Source organism: Homarus americanus, unplaced genomic scaffold, assembly GCF_018991925.1.
Source record: "Homarus americanus isolate GMGI-L3 unplaced genomic scaffold, GMGI_Hamer_2.0 scaffold4896, whole genome shotgun sequence".
Taxonomy (NCBI): Eukaryota; Metazoa; Arthropoda; class Malacostraca; order Decapoda; family Nephropidae; genus Homarus; species Homarus americanus.
In genome coordinates this window covers 11,427,673-11,434,404 of record NW_024749657.1, presented here as the reverse complement: position 1 = coordinate 11,434,404, position 6,732 = coordinate 11,427,673, and positions in this window count along the sequence as shown.

Genomic DNA, 6,732 nt, shown 5'->3' with positions numbered 1-6,732 from the left:
TAGAAGTTACGTATTGGGCTGTGGTTGAAAATATACAAACTTACATGTGATATAGACATAATGATATGCGTTCAATACATTTACAGGGCTGTACAGTACATAAATCAGATTTGTTTATTATTTTAACAATAGATGGGATGGTACTATTCTTATATCTATCAATGCGGGCTCTATCCTGAATTTTGTTGTAGTGGCAGCCTGTGCGAGGTGGTGGGGACTGCCGGCAGCAGGAGGTGGCGCTGACGAGGATGGTGCAGTAGTCTACTGCCAAACCTTGCTAGTGCTTGGTGGTGAAGGTCACTGAGGGATGGCATTTCCAGGGTGGAGAGAGCGTTGTTGTAGCGGAGTAGTCTGCGCCGAGCATGATTCTGCAGGCCCTTTTCTGTACCTTCTAGCTGACATTGTTGGGTAGAGTTGAGAGAAGACGACCAGGCTGTGTGTGCGTGTGTGTGTGTGTGTCACTTTAATCTCAGATCAAAATAAAACAAAACTATAACCTCTTATGGTCGCTGCATGGCATGTCAGGACCCTTCTGGATACTGGCACAAATGAGCATGCTGAAAGAAGAACTGCCCTTGTGGCAAAAGAGCTGGCTAGGTATAACATCGACATAGCAGCCATTAGTGAGTCCCGCCTCCCGGACGATAGTCGACTTACAAAAAACGGGGCTGGCTATACCTTCTTCTCGGAGGTAAGCCTGTGGAGAGAAACCGTTATGGGGAGTTGGCTTTTCCATACGCCAACACATCCTACACAGGCTAACTCAAATGCCTGATCAGATCAACGAGCGCCTCATGACACTCAGAGTCCCACTGAATCACCATGTCATGCCTTTCATCAGTGCATATGCCACAACAGTGGATGAGGATGACATCAAGGAAGCCTTTTACGCCGACCTCGACAGAGTGCTAACCTCTATCCCCAGAGAAGATACGGCCGTGCTCCTTGGTGACTTCAATGCTAGAGTTGGCAGTGATGCTGATATTTGCAGGGAATCATAGGGAGAAATGGAATAGGAAAGTGTAATCCCAACTGCCAACTCCTCCTCAGCAAGTTTGCTTCACACAACCTCACTATCACTAATACATTGTTTAGGCAGGCCGCGAAGTTGAAGGGTTTGTGGTAACTCCCACTATCCAAACACTGGCATCTCATTGACTACATCATTGTCAGAGAAAAATATCGCCGAGATGTCCTCATCACCCGAGCAATGCGTGGCTCAAACCACCGAGACACTGATCATCGACTTGACAGAGCCAAGCTCACTTCACCTCGCCCCAAAACGGCGAAAGCAACAAGCCTTCAGAAGAGGATTTAAAACTAAGCATCTGGTGGATCCAGCGGTAGCATATGCTCTCAGAAAGTAGCTTGAACATGGGCTCATAAGCAACCGGACAGCAAGCAACCTAAATCCCCGTGCCGAATGGGGTATTTTCGACACTATTATGACAAAACAGACAGAGAGACCCTCGGCCAGATCGAAAGAATACACCAGGCCTGGTTTGATGAAATTGACCAGGAAATTAATGTACTCGTCGATGATAAACTTGCTGCTTTAACTGGCTCAGAACAACCCCTCAGTCTCAGACCAAAGCTGATACCTTCCGCAAGAAGAAAAGCGGCGACCCAGCGCGATCTTCTCAAACAAAAGCACGACTGGTTTAAAATACAGCATGTGAAACGCAAAAACTTGCAGATCAACACAAGATACGCGAATTTTTAGTTTCCACTAAAACATTTATGGGCCAATCGCTCACGGCACAGCCCCCATCCGCTCATCCAAAGGTAACTTTTTATTTATTTTTTTACGGGGATTAGCCCACCTGGGCACAGGTCACGGACCCACATCGGGCCTGAGGTGAAAAGTAATAATAATATTAACAATAATATTAATAATAATAATAATAATAATAGTAATAATAATAATAATAATAATAATAAAAATAATAATAATAATAATAATAATAATAATTATAATAATAATAATAATTCATAGCAAATAAAATTTATAATAAAAATAATATAATAATAATGATAATAATAATAATAATAATAATAATAATAATAATAATAATAATAATAATAATAATAATAATAATAATAATAATAACGAACCATAAATACAAAATGAAAAAGATCAAAAGTGAGAAACAATATATGTGTTGTGTTGTCAATGTTAAGAGAAATATTTGAGACCCTGTAATTGTGTGTAAATGAGGCAGAAAGTCAGATCAGCAACCTGGGACTTGGTCACAATTTTCGTGATGCCATATGGCAGCAGGGTCTACCATTAGACAATACATTATGCTTCCAATATCTTCTCCGGCGGTAGTACATCCCTGTTTAGCAGCTGCCTACTAAATACTACTTGAAGCTGCCTACTACCTTCTACTTGAAACTAGATAATTAAAACGAAGAAGGCATTCGTCAGCACCAGAAAGAGCACTACCATTCGCTGCAAGACCGAAACACTGATGTGGTTGTCCTGACTACCCAGCAGGTCCCTCAGCATCCAGAGTTGACTTATCTCAGCTATCCTCCAACCCTGGATGAGGTAGCTACTGCCATCAAACAGATGAAAAATAACAAAGCCTCAGGGCCTGTTGGAATCCCAAAATGTATAAAGCAAGATGACTTCTGCTTACCAGCCGTCTCCACTTCCTGGTGAATATATGAGAAAAGGAGGAAATCCCACAAACTCTTAAAGACGCCTTCATCTTCAATATTTATTATAAGAAGGAGACCAGCCAGACTGTGGCAACTACTGTGGAATTTCGCTGCTGTCCTTAGCTGGCAAGTTGGACATCGAGTACCGGATGAAGGTTGTTTTCACCATAACATGACCCAGGCAGGAGCAAAGGCACACAGCTTCCATTACTGAACTTCAGTATGCAGACGACCTCACCTTGTCGCTCACACTAAATGTGACCTATGGAGTTCCTCAACACCTATGCAGTGTGTGTGTGTGTGTGTGTGTGTGAAGGAAAAATAATGATAATTAATGGTTTATTGAAAAGTTCTGCACCCCGAACGCTGAAAAATATACATTGAAAATGACTTATTACATACAAAAGACATGAGGTGGGTGGGTTGATTAACAAAAGGTTTCATTATTAAGAAGAAGAACAATGATTGAACATACAAATTATTATAGTTATAGTTGATGGCCCTCTTGGGCTGGTCAGAAACATTGGTGGTGGCACGTGGTGCATTTGTCCTCGGGTGTTGATATGAAGGACCTCGCGTGGTCTGGAGACACCAGGTGGTGTGGTGTTCACGTGGTAACTCGCCCTCGGGTGTTGATATGAAGGACCTCACGTGGTCATAGACACTGGGTGGGGTGGTGTCACAGCACCTCGCCCTTCTGGGTGGTGTTGTGTTATCTCGTAGTTGTGAAGCCGACCCACTGTTGTTCCCATGGTGGACTAATTAGCATCTCCTGGTCACAGGATGGCGGTCAGTTCTTGGGTGCTTATCTCACTGGTGTGTAACGGCTCACCGGTACTGTCTAGTCCTGAATTCATTTAAACAGTGTTAATCATCTGTCCAACACTGGTCCCACTTTTTCCAAAATGAAATTGTCACTTTTGATTATGTAGATATCCGGTGGTGAGGATGGGTCAGAGAGACTTGGGAATGGGTCGAACATTGGCCAAAAGCGGCCGCTGCTCAGCAGGAGCAGCGCCTTAATAGGTCTCGACCCGACAGATGTAGACACGATTCTTAATCGCTTGACTTAACTAAACAACCTAACATGAAGAAGACTCAGGAGGACCGTGTGTTACAGAAATATGAAACCTGACAGTAACAGCTGAATGTACCACGGTAAAGCTGCAGATGAAGATATCAATGTGATCCATGCTACTTCTCTTGCAAGAGCATGGAGGAAACGCCCTCTTGAAGGTACCGAGAGAAATTATGCCAACATTACAAAAGCCTGAACAATGTTATACCTGCAGTGATAGCTGAAAAGAGCAGCATGAATTCACGGGTACAGATTAGAAAGCAAGTATTGGCAATTGTTTACAATTGGTCCACACCCTACTTGGTACTAAAACCCAGATACTCATGCATAATTCACTTTACTTTGTTTTCTTAATGAGACCCGATAGTGGGAAGGGCTTTGAATAATTAATAATCATGATAACATATATAAGAAATCCAACGATTTTACTCCCTTTCCATTATCAGCTATGAGGATCACCTGACGAAGATGGTGTGCCTTCGGGCTATAAGGACAAAGACCGCTGAGGAGGTAGCTACCACTCGTGGAATAAAGAAATATTGAATAATTAATAACAGTAAGATAGTGATAGAGGGAGGAAACGAGGATGACGAGTGGAGCCGGTATTTTATCACTGCTGTTTCATTGCAGTTGATCAAGGATTTTTAAGACTTCGTATATTTGCTTGTTACCTGGTCTCATTAAAGGTTTTGAGTTCACAGCATCATTGTGAATTGTTGAGGAACTTTGACGTATGATTATATGAACGTGTTTTCTTATAAGTCGCAAAAGATTCTTTTCTGATTCATTAATCTTAACGAGTTATATCGAAAATCTACATTTCTAGAACAAAAATCAAAGTAACAGGATTTATAAGTGAGTTACTTTCGCACAACATTCCTGGTCTTAGAACTCTGCCGAGCTGCCAAGATAAGGATATATCTGAAGATTGGTGTGTGTTTTTTGCGTTTGTAAGGTTGTGTGTAATTTTTTACTGTGAGGTTGTAGTTACCTTCCCATTGAAGAGCAGAGGCTCAGTAGCATTGAGTTAATTTTGCCAAGTCCTCCTCTCATCTGGCTGGCTCTTGACTCACGGGTCTTTCAGCCGCCATAAAACCTATAAATCAGGGATTTATTTAGCAAGTCCTATTTTATAATTGATGTAGGAGAAGAAAATTGGCAACCTCCATCCCGTGGAGCCATGTAAACAACACGTTTGCTTTATATAAAATCAAATGAATAACACCGTTATTCACCATGAGTCAACATGTTGCTCACGACAGATACTGGATTGCAACTCTCAAAAGTTGAGCACAGGTCAGCTGATTAATCAAACAAGCGTTCTACTCCCACGCCCTCTCACACCCAGAGAAGGCAGTAGACTATCACCACTTGGACAGGGAAGTCAAACACCTAACTCAAGTTATCTGAAAGTGTTATTCACAACACTGGAAAGAATCCATAATTTATTCGCTCAGATTATATCTGTGTATTTTGCTGCTTCAACAATAAAAAGAAAACGGCAAGAAGTGTTTACATCAAACCAGTCACTAAAGAGTTCCAGAACTTATTTAAAACAATTAATGTGATACAAAAACAGCTATTACATCTTCTGGTGTAGTTTAGCTGGTGAGCCTGATGCTAAGGATCCAGTATGGCTTATGATGGACAGGTTGTCTCGCACAACTACAGTGACAAAATTCTTTACTCTTCAAGTCGTAAGTCAAATCTCCGCCTCTCAAGTAATTGGATCATACAAAACTACCGTAATCATCACTGTTGTTAAGGTTGTCTCCTCTCGCAAAAACCAACATTACCTCAAAAAGCTTATGTAGGTCGATGATCAAATTATGAAAGTATGCCGAGATTAGCATCGACACGCATGCTTATAAAATGCATATAGCCACTTCATCACCTTCACTGTAGCTCACGTTATGCCGTTACTACTAACCCAAATTCTTATATCTTTTGGTGGGGTCACGGAGTTGGCGTGGCCTAGACGAGATAAGCTGCGTGTCTACATCTGATAATTCTTTTCTTCTCCTTTTTAACTTATTTTGCTACGTGTTTCTGTTTATGGAGTTTGCTTAAAAGAAATAAAGATACCATTGACATTATTACGTCTTAATTTTTTATCTTGTATAGTATCGTTAAACGTATAGGCATGAGAGAGAGAGAGAGAGAGAGAGAGAGAAGGTAGCTTTAGAGTTACCCTGTATATGCTTTTCACGAAATTTACATAACACAAACACCGACTTTTAATAACAGTCTTCATCTTGTTGCCAAAAGGAAAGGAGTCAAAATCTAAATTTTTCTTTGATCACCTCATCCGTTGAGCTTGTCATCAGGGATAACGCCCTCCGAGTCATTACCCACAGCTGTGACAGTGGCAACGATCGTGTAATGTCGTACTTGCTCCTCTTGAATGTTTTATCCGTGTTGAAGCTGCCATGACTTTTCTTTTGAAAGATGAGTATACGAAGTTGAACATTTTGAAGTAAAGTGCATGACAATGACTGGTACGAAGTGACATTATAAACAAAACGTTTCTTCGTGGCAATTATGTCAAAGTTATTTTATATTGCATTTTAGAAAATAAAAATTTTGTCACACAGTATCACAAAACGAATTACAAACACGATAATTTTTTAATCCTGTACCATAAAAATGGCAGATCATAGCCCATTAATGAGTTTAACGAAGCAAAATTTGAATATATAAAGAGAAGTTGCAGAAATTAAATAATGTTGATTTTAATAGTAAATAGGTCAACAGCAGCTCCTTCCAGGTACACTGTATGCTGAATGCGTCCCACGACTTTAGGAATCTTTCGCCTTAGGGCCTACCGGATATTTTATAGTATTGCCAAACAATGTCGGTAAAATTTCTAATCTCTCTGCAATATTTAAATAAATCCATTTTGCTGTCTAACAAAATTAGTCATCTTTATATAGGCGACCCCACTTGAAAGTAAGAGAGGAAATGAGTGAATTTACAAAAGAAAATAA